The following is an 18791-nucleotide window of genomic DNA, read 5'->3' on the forward strand; positions in this document are numbered from 1 at the left end:
TCCCGCTATCTCTCTCAGAATGACCTTCTTGATCCAAATCAGTCAGGTTTCAAGACTAGTCATTCAACTGAGACTGCTCTTCTCTGTATCACGGAGGCACTCCGCACTGCTAAAGCTAACTCTCTCTCCTCTGCTCTCATCCTTCTAGACCTATCGGCTGCCTTCGATACTGTGAACCATCAGATCCTCCTCTCCACCCTCTCCGAGTTGGGCATCTCCGGCGCGGCCCACGCTTGGATTGCGTCCTACCTGACAGGTCGCTCCTACCAGGTGGCGTGGCGAGAATCTGTCTCCTCACCACGCGCTCTCACCACTGGCGTCCCCCAGGGCTCTGTTCTAGGCCCTCTCCTATTCTCGCTATACACCAAGTCACTTGGCTCTGTCATAACCTCACATGGTCTCTCCTATCATTGCTATGCAGACGACACACAATTAATCTTCTCCTTTCCCCCTTCTGATGACCAGGTGGCGAATCGCATCTCTGCATGTCTGGCAGACATATCAGTGTGGATGACGGATCACCACCTCAAGCTGAACCTCGGCAAGACGGAGCTGCTCTTCCTCCCGGGAAGGACTGCCCGTTCCATGATCTCGCCATCACGGTTGACAACTCCATTGTGTCCTCCTCCCAGAGCGCTAAGAACCTTGGCGTGATCCTGGACAACACCCTGTCGTTCTCAACTAACATCAAGGCGGTGGCCCGTTCCTGTAGGTTCATGCTCTACAACATCCGCAGAGTACGACCCTGCCTCACACAGGAAGCGGCGCAGGTCCTAATCCAGGCACTTGTCATCTCCCGTCTGGATTACTGCAACTCGCTGTTGGCTGGGCTCCTGCCTGTGCCATTAAACCCCTACAACTCATCCAGAACGCCGCAGCCCGTCTGGTGTTCAACCTTCCCAAGTTTTCTCACGTCACCCCGCTCCTCCGCTCTCTCCACTGGCTTCCAGTTGAAGCTCGCATCCGCTACAAGACCATGGTGCTTGCCTACGGAGCTGTGAGGGAACGGCACCTCAGTACCTCCAGGCTCTGATCAGGCCCTACACCCAAACAAGGGCACTGCGTTCATCCACCTCTGGCCTGCTCGCCTCCCTACCACTGAGGAAGTACAGTTCCCGCGCAGCCCAGTCAAAACTGTTCGCTGCTCTGGCCCCCCAATGGTGGAACAAACTCCCTCACGACGCCAGGACAGCGGAGTCAATCACCACCTTCCGGAGACACCTGAAACCCCACCTCTTTCAGGAATACCTAGGATAGGATAAAGTAATCCTTCTCACCCCCCTTAAAAGATTTAGATGCACTATTGTAAAGTGGCTGTTCCACTGGATGTCTTAAGGTGAACACACCAATTTGTAAGTCGCTCTGGATAAGAGCGTCTGCTAAATGACTTAAATGTAATCGGACACAAATTTGCCAAAAAAGTACCTGGAAGCACCTGGATGATCATCAAGACTCTTGGAAGAATGTCCTAAAGACAGATGAGTAAAAAGTGTAACTTTTTGGACGATATGGGTCCCATTATGCCTGGCGAAAACCAAACACTGCAATCCACAGTAAGAACCTCATACCACCGGTTAAGCATGGTGGTGGTAGTGTGATGGAGCGAGCAGTTCATGCTTGAAAACCCAAAATAAATTAAATAAGTATGTAATTGTTGTTATTTGTTCACTCGGGTTCCCTTTATCTAATATTAGGTTTTGGTTGAAGATCTGATAACATTCAGTATCAAAAATATGCAAATGTAGAGAAAATTAGAAAGGTCGCAAATACTTTTTCACAGCACTGTGACTGTTCATATTGTCAGTACCATTTCAATGGTCGCCCAGGTGCAAGCGAGTGAAACGACAGCGGTGCTTGTGTGTGAAGGGGGCTCTGCATTTCAGTTGAAGTCAGAAGTGTACATACACCTTAGCCAAATACATTCAAACTCAGTTTTTCACAATTCCTGACATTTAATCCTAGTACAAATTCCCTGTTTTAGATCAGTTAGGATGACCACTTTATTTTAAGAATGTGAAATGTCAGAATAATAGTAGAGAGAATGATTTACTTCAGCTTGTATTTCTTTCATCACATTCCCAGTGGGTCAGAAGTTTACATACACTCAATTAGTATTTGGTAGCATTGCCTTTAAATTGTTTAACTTGGGTCAAACGTTTCAGGTAGCCTTTCACAAGCTTTCCACAATAAGTTAGGTGAATTTTGGCCCATTCCTCCTGACAGAGCTGGCATAACTGATTCAGGTTTGTAGGCCTCCATGCTCACACAAGCTTTTTCAGTTCTGCCCACACATTTCCTATAGGATTGGGGTCAGGGCTTTGAGATGGCCACTCCAATACATTGACTTTGTTGTCCTTAAGCCATTTTGCCAAAACTTTGGAAGTATGCTTGGGGTTATTGTCCATTTGGAAGATCAATTTGCAACCAAGCTTTAACTTCCTGACTGATGTCTTGAGATGTTGCTTATGCCATCTATTTTGTGAAGTGCACCAGTCCCTCCTGCATCAAAGCACCCCCACAACATGATGCTGCCACCCCCATGCTTCACGGTTGGGATGGTGTTCTTCGGCTTGCAAGCCTCCCCATTTTTCCTCCAAACATAACGATGGTCATTGTTGCCAAACAGTTATATTTTTGTTTCATCAGACCAGAGGACATTTCTCCAAAAAGTACGATCTTTATCCCCATGTGCAGTTGCAAACCGTAGTCTGGCTTGTTTATGGCGGTTTTGGAGCAGTGGCTTCTTCCTTGCTGAGCGGCCTTTCAGGTCATGTTGATATAGGACTTGTTTTACTGTGGATATAGATACTTTGGTACCTGTTTCCTCCAGCATCTTCACAAGGTCCTTTGCTGTTGTTCTGGGATTGATTTTCACTTTTCGCACCAAAGTAGGTTCATCTCTAGGAGACAGAACACATCTCCTTCCTGAGCGGTATGACGGCTGCATGGTCCCATGGTGTTTATATTTGCGTACCATTATTTGTACAGATGAACATGGTACCTTCAGGCGTTTGGAAATTGATGCCAAGGATGAACCATACTTGAGGATGTCTCCAAGGTCTTGGCTAATTTCTTTTGATTTCCCCATGATGTCAAGCAAAGAGGCACTGAGTTTGAAGGTAGGCCTTGAAATAGATCCACAGGTACACCTCCAATTGACTCAAATTATGTCAATTAGTCTATAAGAAGCTTCTAAAGCCATGACATAATTTTCTGGAATTTTCCAAGCTGTTTAAAGGCACAGTCAACTTAGTGTATGTAAACTTCTGACCCACTGGAATTGTGATACAGTGAAAATAGATGTCCTAACTGACTTGCCAAAACTATAGTTTGTTGACAAGAAATTTGTGGAGTGGTTGAAAAACGATTTTTAATGACTCCAACCCAAGTTTATGTAAACTTCCGACTTCAGCCGTAACATTAGCTCCCAAATAAGCTTTTGCTTACCACAGTGTACAATGCCAAAGATACAGGGACACGGTCATTCAGGGATGCACCTGCTGACACTTGGCAGGTCGCATTGACTGTTCCAGGATGTCGCTGTCTCCCTCTGTCCTCCGTAATGGGTCTTCCTCATGCAGAGGGATTCTAGAGGTTGTGACAGAAGTGACACGCGCGCTGACATCATGCATGCTATGAATAAATGGATGGAATGCATAATGTGACTGCTGCTTGTGAGTGGCAGTAGTAATATCTGAGGGGTTTTCAGAGGAATGTGTGGTATCCATGAGATGGAGATATATTGTAATTAGAGGACATGTGTGGTAATTATGAGATGGAGATATATTGTAATTAGAGGACATGTGTGGTAATTATGAGATGTGGGTGATCTGAATTGAGTGTGAAGGGTGACTGATTGACTGTCACCGTGGACATATTTAAGGTGGCTATACATTTACATTTAAGTCATTTAGCAGACGCTCTTATCCAGAGCGACTTACAAATTGGTGCATTCACCTTATGACATCCAGTGGAACAGCCACTTTACAATAGTGTATCTAAATCTTTTAAGGGGGGGGGTGAGAAGGATTACTTTATCCTATCCTAGGTATTCCTTAAAGAGGTGGGGTTTCAGGTGTCTCCGGAAGGTGGTGATTGACTCCGCTGTCCTGGCGTCGTGAGGGAGTTTGTTCCACCATTGGGGGGCCAGAGCAGCGAACAGTTTTGACTGGGCTGAGCGGGAACTGTACTTCCTCAGTGGTAGGGAGGCGAGCAGGCCAGAGGTGGATGAACGCAGTGCCCTTGTTTGGGTGTAGGGCCTGATCAGAGCCTGGAGGTACTGAGGTGCCGTTCCCCTCACAGCTCCGTAGGCAAGCACCATGGTCTTGTAGCGGATGCGAGCTTCAACTGGAAGCCAGTGGAGAGTGCAGAGGAGCGGGGTGACGTGAGAGAACATGGGAAGGTTGAACACCAGACGGGCTGCGGCGTTCTGGATGAGTTGTAGGGGTTTAATGGCACAGGCAGGGAGCCCAGCCAACAGCGAGTTGCAGTAATCCAGACGGGAGATGACAAGTGCCTGGATTAGGACCTGCGCCGCTTCCTGTGTGAGGCAGGGTCGTACTCTGCGGATGTTGTAGAGCATGAACCTACAGGAACGGGCCACCGCCTTGATGTTATTTGAGAACGACAGGGTGTTGTCCAGGATCACGCCAAGGTTCTTAGCGCTCTGGGAGGAGGACACAATGGAGTTGTCAACCGTGATGGCGAGATCATGGAACGGGCAGTCCTTCCCCGGGAGGAAGAGCAGCTCCGTCTTGCCGAGGTTCAGCTTGAGGTGGTGATCCGTCATCCACACTGATATGTCTGCCAGACATGCAGAGATGCGATTCGCCACCTGGTCATCAGAAGGGGGAAAGGAGAAGATTAATTGTGTGTCGTCTGCATAGCAATGATAGGAGAGACCATGTGAGGTTATGACAGAGCCAAGTGACTTGGTGTATAGCGAGAATAGGAGAGGGCCTAGAACAGAGCCCTAGGGGACACCAGTGGTGAGAGCACGTGGTGAGGAGACGGATTCTCGCCACGCCACCTGGTAGGAGCGATCTGTCAGGTAGGACGCAATCCAAGCGTGGGCCGCGCCGGAGATGCCCAACTCGGTAGAGGGTGGAGAGGAGGATCTGATGGTTCACAGTATCGAAGGCAGCCGATAGGTCTAGAAGGATGAGAGCAGAGGAGCCAAATAAAAAAGTTAGCTTTAGCAGTGCGGAGCGCCTCCGAATGATACAGAGAAGAGCAGTCTCAGTTGAATGACTAGTCTTGAAACCTGACTGATTTGGACAAGAAGGTCATTCTGAGAGAGATAGCGGGAGAGCTGGCCAGTAATCTTCAAGAGTTTTGGAGAGAAAAGAAAGAAGGGATACTGGTCTGTAGTTGTTGACATCGGAGGGATCGAGTGTTAAGTTTTTTCAGAAGGGGAAGGGGAAGACAGGGAACCCACTGGACTGGGCACAGACGTCAGTTCAACATCTAGTTTTGGTTTACATTTGGTTGAGTTGTCAACTAACGTGAATTCAATGTGAAATCCACCAAACATGGCACCCTGTCATTGGATTTAGGTTAAAAGTTGGGTGAAAAAAATACGAAATTCCCTTACGTTGATAACTTTTTGCAAATCCAATCAGTTTCCACATTGATTCAAAGTCCTCACATTTAATTTGGGCGGTTGAGATGACGTGGAAACAACGTTGATTCAACCAGTTTTACCCAGTGGGAACTATCTATTTACATTAAAAGTGTATTTGTCATATGTATAGGATACAACGGGTGTAAATGGTACAATGAAATGCTTCCTCGCAATAACAATACCAACTAAATGTTCCAAACGGCAATAAGCAGGTAAAAAACAAAACAACACAATACAATACTATGTCAGGATTGCAAAGATTATACTACAGTGCATTCGGAAAGTATTCAGACCCCTTTATTTTTCCCACATTTTGTTACGTTACAGCCTTATTATGAAATGTATTAAATCAATACAAATCCTCATCAATCTACACACAATACCCCATAATGACAAAGTGAAAACATTTTTATTTTATTGTCAGGATTGCAAAGACTATGCAGAATTGTATATATACTGTATACAAAAACAAATGTCCGTGGTTCTTTCAGGAAGTATACTATTACGAAGTTATACCATTTCAAGAATACATAGAGTAATCGCGTCACCCAGAACCAATCAGTTAATCGATTTCAATTTGAATAAAATATTTTTATTCCCTTCCATGAAAAGTGTAGGTTAGTGCCATCTGAAATAAAAAACACATTGTTAATTCGCAATTGTACATATCAATACACTCACTGTCCACCCTTTCTCAACCAAAAAGGATAAAAGTATCACAATTATCAAATATTTCACGCAACAATCGTTTTCATTTATATAAATACAAGTAGGTCACTTATCAATGCTTCCTTCAATAGACACTAACAGTTTGTCATTACAATAATTTAATCAATTATTTGTCATGCATATCAACCAGGGTCAATTCCATTTCAATTTCATTCAATTCAATTCATGAAGTACACTGAAATTCCAATTATCTTCAATGCTTTTCAATTAGGACCATTTTTAATTGAAATTGGAATTTGGTTTACTTTCTGAATTGACTGGAATTGAAATTAAATTGACCCCAACCCTGATACCAACTGGTATCAATGATGAGTTCCTTGTACTTTCTCTACAATTATTCCCACAATAACTATGATCAAGAATGTGCTAGAATATGCCCAAAAAGCTGTTAATATGACAGCGAACACTATTCCATTAAAATGGTCAAGAATACCTCCTCCTTCGTTAAGCCAGTGCCTCTTGAGAGGTCTCTCTCTATTCTCTTCCAGTTGATGTGACCAGACAGTTCCTTAGGTTCTCTGACAACCAAAGTGTTAGGTTGCACAGTGAACTTCGGCCATTTGTACTGTGATGATGCCTTGAATATATTTACATAAGAAACTCCTTTGTTCGGTAAACCACTGAAGCACGGCTCTGGGTTGGTCAGCAAAGATAGCATCTATATCTTTTTGGTGTAGGCTTCAGACAGGCAGTTAAATTATTCTCCATGGTGAGACAGCAATTTTTCTTATCCACGTCTTGGACTGTCTGGCTCTCTCTCAGCATCAGCAGTCTGATCAGGTCTTCAACCTGATAGTGGATCTGGGCTTTGATATTGGTGGCGACGGTGATTTCATTCTGTTGGCTGTGGCGAATCTGATTAACTTCAGCAATCTTTTTGTCCAGGATATCCAAGTTTGAGACCTGCTTCTTCTTGAAATCCTCCTCTAACTCATTCAGTGGTTTGACGGAGTGGGCTCTGTGATCTCTCCCCTTGGTGCTACATGACACACAGATGAGTTTAAGAAGCTGGTCATGTTTACATTTACATTTAAGTCATTTAGCAGACGCTCTTATCCAGAGCGACTTACAAATTGGTGCGTTCACCTTAAGACATCCAGTGGAACAGCCACTTTACAATAGTGCATCTAAATCTTTTGGAGGGGGTGACCATAGGGTACATGATTGGTACATGTTAGAAGGCTATTCGGGTGCATTTCCATACAGGATTTACCCCAGTGTTTTACCCAAAAGGCTCAGAATTTTGTTTCCATCTATGCGGGGACGTCAGTTCAACATGTGTCTCACTGGCCATGGCTCCGGTGGTCATGCTTCACTTTGGGTCAAAGCCAAGCAACTGGTACTTTTCAGCCTGCATTTACATAACAAAGGCAAACTGTGAACTTTCTCATTCTCACAAAGCCACTGTTATTATTATGCAGAGGTTGTTGATTCTGCTTTACACAAACCCTTTCTGTCAGCCCTAGCTACGGAAACACAACTTCCCTAGTATAACATAAAAGGGCATTTATAGAGTAGTGTAGCAGGAAAAGCAACATAATTAGTGTAAGAGGTAGAGCCCGACCAATAGTATCCTTTTACTGATGTATTTGTATCGGTTTGATCCATTGGAAAGGACATATACAAGATGTGAGAAAGTAGTAGTTCATAGAATTTGACTTTATTGTGCATGACATTATTTGTCTTGAGGTCGGCAACTGCTTGTCCATTTTGAAACACTGTAGCTAGTAAAAACTTTCTCAAAATAGTCAGAATTAATCTAAGATAAAAATTAATGTGAGATTTCTTGAGTTATGTTTTTGCAGAGATCTTAGTCGCACAATTTTACATTAACTAAGATGTTTGGTGCAGAAAAACTGGGCATGAAAATGAGTAATCTCTCATTGAATGACAAGACTTGAAGAATCCCTACTGTTGACCAATCACCGACAAAAGGGCATAGACTTCGGCTTGCCTCGAGAAAAGGTCGTGCCCGAAAAGCTGAAAAAACCATTACAAGAAGTACAAAAACGTCACAAAATGTCATCATAATATATGCACGGACACTTCCAAACTGTTTCGGCTGGGAAGCATGCAGATGCCTCTAAATAAAAGAGGAGATTGTTAACTGTGAACTAACTCTTAGTCTTACTGCTACCACTTTATTGAGCTGGCCAGCTCAATAAAAGTGCCAATTAAAAATGCACCCTGTTTTCATTTATATAATTACGTGAAGTGTCTTGGTAGGATGTCAGGTGTCTTGACAAACAATTGATGGGGCGTACCAAGTAAGTGCGTGCTAAGAACATTCAACTCTGTGGTAACGTTAATGCCCTTTAGTGAAGCCAGCGAGATCTAGTGTTATATATGCTCTTTGCGAAGCTTATTCCTCAAGCTCTGTCATTCAAATGTTTTCCGAGACACACACAAAAATAAAACTTTGCAGTTTACAAAGTAGCACGTTGCAGCTACGTTTTGATGTATGGGTTCAGCGTCACTTGATAGGGACTGGTTCAAATTCACGTTTCGCCAATCGCTAATCCATTTCCTTGACAAGTGCTAGCTAGCCAGCATTCTAACTAGCTGTGTGACGCCATTCACTGAAGCTTAGTAGTATCAAGAATCCTTGGGACGTCCCTACGCTAAACCTGAACCATTACACTACACATTTGTTTGGAGGTCCCTAGGATCCCAGATAGCACAAAGACAACGCTTGTTTTTCCTTTCAAGTGATTACCAGAATTCAGTGGCTACAGCCTTACAATCGATGAAAACATAGCTAATTACTAATACACTGAAAATGTGTCCTGTCATTGTTTTCCAGCTGGCTAGCATGAGGCAGCTCATTCTTCAGAGCCTAGGCTTTTATTTGTTGATGATGGAATCAGTGCAGTTTATTCTCCTTTCACTAGATTAGAGTAACACCATTTTTACGTAAAAAATCTCTTTCTGGTGCTCCTAAATTATTACATTAATGTTCTTTCCTCAAATGTAAGAAATCAAAGTTGAGTATCTTTGTACGGCCCTGCTATGATCTCTGACCTCCTCTGTCTCAGCTCCTGTGTCAAGTCTCTCTGGGTTGTGCTGACCTGAAGGTCCTCTGTGATCTGTCTCCTGCACACTGGACAGAACTAGGCTCTCTGCCAGGCAGTATCTACAGAAGCTGGGCTGGCAGCTCAGAGATACAGGCCCAGTGATGGAACAGAAGAGGCGGTCTGATAAAGGGGATGCTGTAGTCATGTTTTAAGTCTGATCTGACAATGAAAAGTGTCTCCTCTTTAGACAAATACATCTACTGGAAACGTCCTGTGATGAACAAAGGTTAGAGACGTGTGTTCAAAGTGCCTGAAACTACTACTAAACGTTCAGCAGTATTCCATTGCTTTTATTGTACCAGGTAAACTAAATAAGTTAATATTTAATGTACTGTATGTATTTGACACAGGTCTGAATGGTATGTCACAAAGCTAGTTAGATAGCTAACTTTCGTAGATTATTTTAATAATAAATGCTTCAAATGTTTCAGTTGTTCAACAAACACCCTATGTTCAAGTGTAGGTTCATTCATTTTGCAACCCTACATGAGAGGCTAATTCCAGGATAATATGTCCACAGAGCATGTTGAGCATTCTGTTATCCTTGAGACAGTGAGACATGTCCGGTGGCTATACGTCAACATCAAATTTGATTCCTTAGTACAGCACATACCCAATGTTGTGAAAATATCCCATTGTGTATTTGGAGCCTTGCCAATATAGGACATCCTACAAGGGACAGTGTTCCATATTAAGAGTTTCCCACCTCCCAGAGTATCCGATAGTTTGGTCATACTGGAATCAACCTGGATAATGCAGTCACTGTTGCCATGGTGACGGCCGCCTGCATATGTATGAGAATTGGCACGCAACCACGAAGGCCCCAATTATTTTCCACTGTGCAAGGACACTCTGACACCCCATATACAAATGATTTGAATGGAAGTAATGATTTCAGAGTTAATTGTGAATAAAGTATTAGCAGTTATGATTGACAAAAGTTAATCACTTTTGAGCTAGACATGCAAAACATTCGTGCATGAAAAATGTGTCTCGCAATGGCAAATGCATCTATTTGAACTCTTTTACGAATAAGATGGGATCAGCCCAGAGCTGATTTTTTGATAACTTTTAAACATGAACGCATCTTGTAAGCGACACATGAAAATGTGCTGATTCATTATTTGTTAGTAAATGTGTGTTGTATTTAATATGAACACTGTTTTTTGTGGGTGTAGCAAGTTTATGTGGCTCTATCCTTGGAGTATTATCGCTAGATGTTAAGTCACCCACGTAGCGTTTAGGCATTGTTGCCAAACAATTTGTCTGGGGTTATATCAGCTCAATCAAGTGAATATAATTAAATCTAACTACCTCTATAAGAGAGGGAAAATGAACGCCACTGAAAAGGACCTTCAAAAGCCAGCATGACAAACACACACCACAGTCTAATGAATCAGGTGTATTTTGACTATGAATGACTGGCTCTTTGTGAAAGATCAAACACAAATGATAATATATGCCTTATGAAATGGGTAACTAGACTCTGTGATGCTGTAATAGATGGCCATGCTCAGCTCAGTTCACCAACCGTGGCAGTGATCAGTTCAATTCACCAACCAGTTTGCCTCATCATAGGCTGGATTATAGAATGGTTAAATGCTATTCGGTATCCTTGGGACGTCCCTACCCTAACACTTACCTTAACCCATACCCTATAACCCTAACCTTTACCTTATCCATTCAAAATTTCAACTTCAATGGGGCAGGGACGTCAACATGAAATCAACAACATGAAATCTTGTAAAAATCTGTTCACCCCCCCCCCGAAGAATATGACACCTTTAAAAATACTAATAATAATCTCAGAAATGAGCACATGATTTGGTAATTTTCACGTTTTCATCATTTCATAAAATGTTTGGGAATGATATATAGTAATGCATTTGTCGGAATTCTATAGCAACATAGAGTGGGAAAGCAGTCGTGCGTTTGGACAATTAATAGACACTGCAGTAAATAAAACCGGTGAGCCATAGCCAATCACAGCTACAGTAGGCCTATATGCAAATAGCCATAGCCAATCACAGCTACAGTATGCATATATGCAAATAGCCATAGCCAATCACAGCTACAGTAGGCCTATATGCAAATAGCCATTTTTCACACCGGCCTGCCATCATTCACTTTTAACTGGACTGTGTGTTTACAGGCAGTTGGGCCTGTCATTATTCATTTTTAACTGGACTGTGTGTTTGCAGGAAGTTGGGCCTGTCATTATTCATTTTAACTGGACTGTGTGTTTACAGGCAGTTGGGCCTGTCATTATTCATTTTAACTGGACTGTGTGTTTACAGGCAGTTGGGCCTGTCATTATTCATTTTAACTGGACTGTGTGTTTACAGGCAGTTGGGCCTGTCATTATTCACTTTTAACTGGACTGTGTGTTTACAGGCAGTTGGGCCTGTCATTATTCACTTTGAACTGGACTGTGTGTTTACAGGCAGTAGCAAAATTGCGGCTTTAGATTATTAGAACGCATTCGCCAAAAACCACAAAATACACTTGAATGGATTTCTGCAAATATGTAAATACCACGAGAGTCGTCTTACATTTGGGACCTTTACAGTCCTATTGATCAAACAACCATGAAAAGGTATGTTCTCTCTCCATCAGTTGCCTATGCACATCAACAACAAAAAGATCAACAGCTAATGCTAGCCAGAGCATTAGTTCTTATAGATGAGCTAAAATCTAACGAGGGAACATTAGATAAACCCTATAAAACATTTTCAGCCAGTTGACCGTCAAATGGTACTGATAAATGATGGGAATTGTAGCCTGCTCAAACTTCTGTAGCTTGCCTGCCAATGAACGCTTGTCTCAACCCACTTTTTGACACCGAATGGGAACTTATTATTAAGTTCTTATTTTCTGATGTATCAAATACTTATGTCATGCAATAAAATGCAAATTAATTACTTAAAAATCATACAATGTGATTTTCTGGATTTTTGTTTTAGATTCTGTCTCTCACAGTTCAAGTGTACCTATGGTAAAAATTACAGACCTCTACATGCTTTGTAAGTAGGAAAACCTGCAAAATACACAGTGTTTCAAATACTTGTTCTCCCCACTGTACATAGGATGCTGTATATAGCATTTCAACATATTAAAACAAAAGAAGAGATAAATAACATTATTCCAGCCTTTGCTTGCTATGCTTGCAGATGTGCATAATATGCTGCAACCCTAATCAAAAATCATTTACTAACTACAAATAATGAAAACGTAGCTATAGGTTGTTGTAACATTTAAATTTAAAACATGTTTCAAAAACATTTGCACTGCATGAACCACTGGTGCGGTTGAATGCAGCATTTTGCTGTATGGTGCACTCAAAATGTATTGAATTTGAGTAGCCAGCCGAGGCTACAGCTCAAATGATGCTGTAATGGGCCTACATGTTTGTCCTCTGCATGGTTTTGTTTTATGGTTATTCATTGTCAAGCTTTAAAAACCGAAACCAGTCTGCAACATTTAGTAGCCTAGCTAGGACTGTAAGAGTGTGTCTGTACACTTTGCACTGTAAACCGGACCAAGAAAGCAGCACAATTGAAGTTGAATTCCCCTATACATCAGGCTGTAATTTCATAAAGTAGATGACTCAACTGTTGACTCGTTTATACTTGCTTGTGTGTCCTACTCGGCCTGCAGGTTCTGTGTTTGACACATGTGCGCTAACCTATTAGCCACTTTGATTTCTGATCGTTTCCCTTGTTAGTTTGATTGTATTGACATTCCAAGCCTTAGTTACAGTTGTCCGTTTTTGTTCAAAATATTGAGTCATTGAAACTGAAACAGTGCATCCCAAATGGGTTAGGGTTAGGAATGCCTGTTTGTGTCATATCTGCAAAGTAGTTAAAGCGCTGTCAGTTCCACTTTAAAACACATAAAATATCTTTGAAATCTTCTGAGCTGAAACCTGGGATACGGGATATGTAGTCAAGTTTCACTGTGAGGGGAGGAATTATGACAGAAATGAGGACAGATTCTATTGGGTTGTGTGTGTGTGTGTGCGTGCGTGTGTGTGTGTGCATGCGTGCGTGCGTGTGCGTGTGTGTGTGTGTGTGCATGCGTGCGTGCGTGCGTGTGTGTGTGTGTGTGCGTGTGTGTGTGTGTGTGCGTGTGTGTGTGTGCGTGCGTGCTTGCGTGTGTGTGTGTGTCAGGCAACTCCTCTTGTGACGTTCAGCTCTACTGATGTTGATCAGATGAATGCCACTGACAAGTGAAACAAATTTCGACAAGATAGGGTTTATCCCATAGAGATGCAATATCCATCAGTGTCTGGGTCAATTCCATTTCAATTCCAGTCAATTTAGGAAGTACACTGAAATTCCAATTTTGATTCCCTTCAATGCTTTACTGTGAGTAACATTTGTAATTGGATTTGGAATTTGGTTTACTTTCTGAACTGACTGGAATTTAAATGAAATTGACCCCAACCATGATATCCATCCATTTAAAATGTATGCTGAATTCTAATGTTTTGTCTATGACGAGAGGGGGGTTGTGTGTTATTTTGATATGAGTTTTTTGGTGATTTCATGTGAAACTGCTGCTCATCAATAGATAGATTTTTTAGAAAATCAAAACTAATTTATTCAAGCTTTATTTATCAAACAAGCACACTGTGTTTGATTAAATCTGTCAAACACTGATTGGAAATGTGATGATTAATCAGTGGCAATTTTAGCATGTAAATCTTGATAGGGCAAAAAAATATTTGGGGGGGGTGCATGCCAGCAAAGCCACTACATAGCACTAAACAATATGTTAATTGATTAATTGCACTTTAACGGTGACAAACGGTGCCCACATAAAGCTGTCCCAACAGCAGAGTCCTAACAGCAGTCCAAACACCTTACCACTGCTACACCTGGCTATCAGCTGAACCTTGTCTGGCAGAGAAATAGTTCATTCAGCCTCATTTATTGCCTTTAAAAAAAACATAGCTGATAGCTGACTTGCTTAAACAAATGTGGTTTCTACTGACAATTGAGATGTACAAACTATGGCATAAGGGGCAATCCATAATTTTGATTAAAACATTAATGAGCGAGCTAGAACGGACGTAGTCAAAATAACTATTTGTTCAGCACTTTTGAAATGTACAGCAACAGAATTCAGAACATGGGCCGTTCTTACAGTGTTCTCCCTGTACACTGAGTCAGAATCGTAGGATAAATGAAGGGGGCATCTTGCCCGAGATGGCATAGCAGTTCAGACGTCTTTTGTCCTCGTCTTGTCGTGTCGTGTATATATATATATTTACAACTTTTTTCACATACATTTTATTTTTATTTTCCATCAACTCATCTTCAATACACTCTCCTGCAACCTGCCTCACCAATTGATATGTATAAATACGTATTATTTACCTCAAATCTGCAATCCTCCAAGAAGCTAGCCAGAAGCTAGCCAGAAACTCCAAGAAGCTAGCCAGAAGCTAGCCAGGAGCTAGCCAGAAGCGAATCAGAAGCTAGTTAGCTTCTTTACTGGCAACTCGTTAGTATTCAGCTAACCACGGTTTGTGGTCATCAGCTATCCTTTAACTCGAAAATCTATCGCCAGTTTTGTACGGCGCAGCGCGGCTCGGAACGGAACATACCGGACCGATTTTTCTCTCCATGTCCCTGGATTTCAACTGCTCTCTGGACATTCACTCCCGGATCTCACAGCTAGCTGGCTGCTATCCGTGTGTCTATCTGCTTTCGTCGATTCCGGAGCAAACATCAATTACTCCAGAGCTAGCCAGCTCCGTCAATCACTCCTGAGCTCCGTCAATCACTCCTGGGCTGCAGTCACCTATCCGGACCCGTTTTACTGCCTACGCGGAGCCCCACCGGGCCTTCACAACTGGACTGCCGACGTTATCTACCCGAAGGAGATCCGGCTGGCTCCTCCGTCGCGACGTTACCTGAACGCCCATCTGCGGCCTGCTAACCGTTAGCTGTCTTACCGGCTGCTCTCAGAATAGACAATCGGACAATTTATTTATTTTTATTATTATTATGTTTCTTCTTGGGCCTCTATAACTATATCTATTGTTTTTATTTTTTTGTTGTTGTGTGATTTGGACTAATCCCCTCTACAACACGGAACTCCACTAATCTACTGACGGAACGCAAGAGGTGGCTAACAACAGACCTCCATCCTATGCTAGCTTGCTCCCGATGTCCTGGCTAGCTGTCTAAATCGCCGTGACCCCCAAACCAACCTCTCCACTCCCTTGACCCTTTTGATCACTCGACTAAGGATGCCTCTCCTTAATGTCAATATGTCTTGTCCATTGCTGTTCTGGTTAGTGTTTATTGGCTTATTTCACTGTAGAGCCTCTAGTCCTGCTCACTATACCTTATCCAACTTATTAGTTCCACCACCCACACATGCAATGACATCTCCTGGTTTCAATGATGTTTCTAGAGACAATATCTCTCTCTTCATCACTCAATACCTAGGTTTACCTCCACTGTATTCACATCCTACCATACCTTTGTCTGTACATTATACCTTGATGCTATTTTATCGCCCCCAGAAACCTCCTTTTACTCTCTGTTCCAGACGTTCTAGACGACCAATTCTTATTGCTTTTAGCCGTACCCTTATTCTTCTCCTCCTATGTTCCTCTGGCGATGTAGAGGTGAATCCAGGCCCTGCAGTGCCTAGCTCCACTCCTATTCCCCAGGCGCTCTCTTTTGATGACTTCTGTAACCGTAATAGCCTTGGTTTCATGCATGTTAACATTAGAAGCCTCCTCCCTAAGTTTGTTCTTTTCACTGCTTTAGCACACTCTGCCAACCCGGATGTTCTAGCTGTGTCTGAATCCTGGCTTAGGAAGACCACCAAAAATTCAGAAATTTTAATTCCAAACTACAACATTTTCAGACAAGATAGAACTGCCAAAGGGGCGGTGTTGCAATCTACTGCAAAGATAGCCTGCAGAGTTCTGTCCTACTATCCAGGTCTGTACCCAAACAATTTGAACTTCTACTTTTAAAAATCCACCTCTCTAAAAACAAGTCTCTCACCGTTGCCGCCTGCTATAGACCACCCTCTGCCCCCAGCTGTGCTCTGGACACCATATGTGAACTGATTGCCCCCATCTATCTTCAGAGCTCGTGCTGCTAGGCGACCTAAACTGGAACATGCTTAACACCCCAGCCATCCTACAATCTAAACTTGATGCCCTCAATCTCACACAAATTATCAATGAACCTACCAGGTACCCCCCCAAAGGCTTAAACACGGGCACCCTCATAGATATCATCCTAACCAACTTCCCCTCTAAATACACCTCTGCTGTCTTCAACCAAGATCTCAGCGATCACTGCCTCATTGCCTGCATCCGTAATGGGTCAGCGGTCAAACGACCTCCACTCATCACTGTAAAACGCTCCCTGAAACACTTCAGCGAGCAGGCCTTTCTAATCGACCTGGCCGGGGTGTCCTGGAAGGATATTGATCTCATCCCGTCAGTAGAGGATGCCTGGATATTTTTTAAAAATGCCTTCCTAACAATCTTAAATAAACATGCCCCATTCAAGAAAATTAGAACCAGGAACAGATATAGCCCTTGGTTCTCCCCAGACCTGACTGCCCTTAACCAACACAAAAACATCCTATGGCGTTCTGCATTAGCATCGAACAGCCCCGTGATATGCAGCTGTTCAGGGAAGCTAGAAACCGTTATACACAGGCAGTTAGAAAAGCCAAGGCTAGCTTTTTCAAGCAGAAATTTGCTTCCTGCAACACTAACTCTAAAAAGTTCTGGGACACTGTAAAGTCCATGGAGAATAAGAACACCTCCTCCCAGCTGCCCACTGCACTGAAGATAGGAAACACTGTCACCACTGATAAATCCACCATAATTGAGAATTTCAATAAGCATTTTTCTACGGCTGGCCATGCTTTCCACCTGGCAACTCCTACCCCGGTCAACAGCACTGCACCCCCAACAGCAACTCGCCCAAGCCTTCCCCATTTCTCCTTCTCCCAAATCCATTCAGCTGAAGTTCTGAAAGAGCTGAAAAATCTGGACCCCTACAAATCAGCCGGGCTAGACAATCTGGACCCTTTCTTTCTAAAATTATCTGCCGAAATTGTTGCCACCCCTATTACTAGCCTGTTCAACCTCTCTTTCGTGTCATCTGAGATTCCCAAAGATTGGAAAGCAGCTGCGGTCATCCCCCTCTTCAAAGGGGGGACACTCTTGACCCAAACTGCTACAGACCTATATCTATCCTACCATGCCTTTCTAAGGTCTTCGAAAGCCAAGTCAACAAACAGATTACCGACCATTTCGAATCTCACCATACCTTCTCTGCTATGCAATCTGGTTTCAGAGCTGGTCATGGATGCACCTCAGCCACGCTCAAGGTCCTAAACGATATCTTAACCGCCATCGATAAGAAACATTACTGTGCAGCCGTATTCATTGATCTGGCCAAGGCTTTCGACTCTGTCAACCACCGCATCCTCATCGGCAGACTCGACAGCCTTGGTTTCTCAAATGATTGCCTCGCCTGGTTCACCAACTACTTCTCTGATAGAGTTCAGTGTGTCAAATCGGAGGGTCTGCTGTCCGGACCTCTGGCAGTCTCTATGGGGGTGCCACAGGGTTCAATTCTTGGACCGACTCTCTTCTCTGTATACATCAATGAGGTCGCTCTTGCTGCTGGTGAGTCTCTGATCCACCTCTAAGCAGACGACACCATTCTGTATACTTCCGGCCCTTCTTTGGACACTGTGTTAACAACCCTCCAGGCAAGCTTCAATGCCATACAACTCTCCTTCCGTGGCCTCCAATTGCTCTTAAATACAAGTAAAACTAAATGCATGCTCTTCAACCGATCGCTACCTGCACCTACCCGCCTGTCCAACATCACTACTCTGGACGGCTCTGACTTAGAATACGTGGACAACTACAAATACTTAGGTGTCTGGTTAGACTGTAAACTCTCCTTCCAGACCCATATCAAACATCTCCAATCCAAAGTTAAATCTAGAATTGGCTTCCTATTTCGCAACAAAGCATCCTTCACTCATGCTGCCAAACATACCCTTGTAAAATTGACCATCCTACCAATCCTCGACTTTGGCGATGTCATTTACAAAATAGCCTCCAATACCCTACTCAACAAATTGGATGCAGTCTATCACAGTGCAATCCGTTTTGTCACCAAAGCCCCATATACTACCCACCATTGCGACCTGTACGCTCTCGTTGGCTGGCCCTCGCTTCATACTCGTCGCCAAACCCACTGGCTCCATGTCATCTACAAGACCCTGCTAGGTAAAGTCCCCCTTATCTCAGCTCGCTGGTCACCATAGCATCTCCCACCTGTAGCACACGCTCCAGCAGG

This window comes from Oncorhynchus nerka, linkage group LG18 (assembly GCF_034236695.1).
Source record: "Oncorhynchus nerka isolate Pitt River linkage group LG18, Oner_Uvic_2.0, whole genome shotgun sequence".
Classification (NCBI taxonomy): domain Eukaryota; kingdom Metazoa; phylum Chordata; class Actinopteri; order Salmoniformes; family Salmonidae; genus Oncorhynchus; species Oncorhynchus nerka.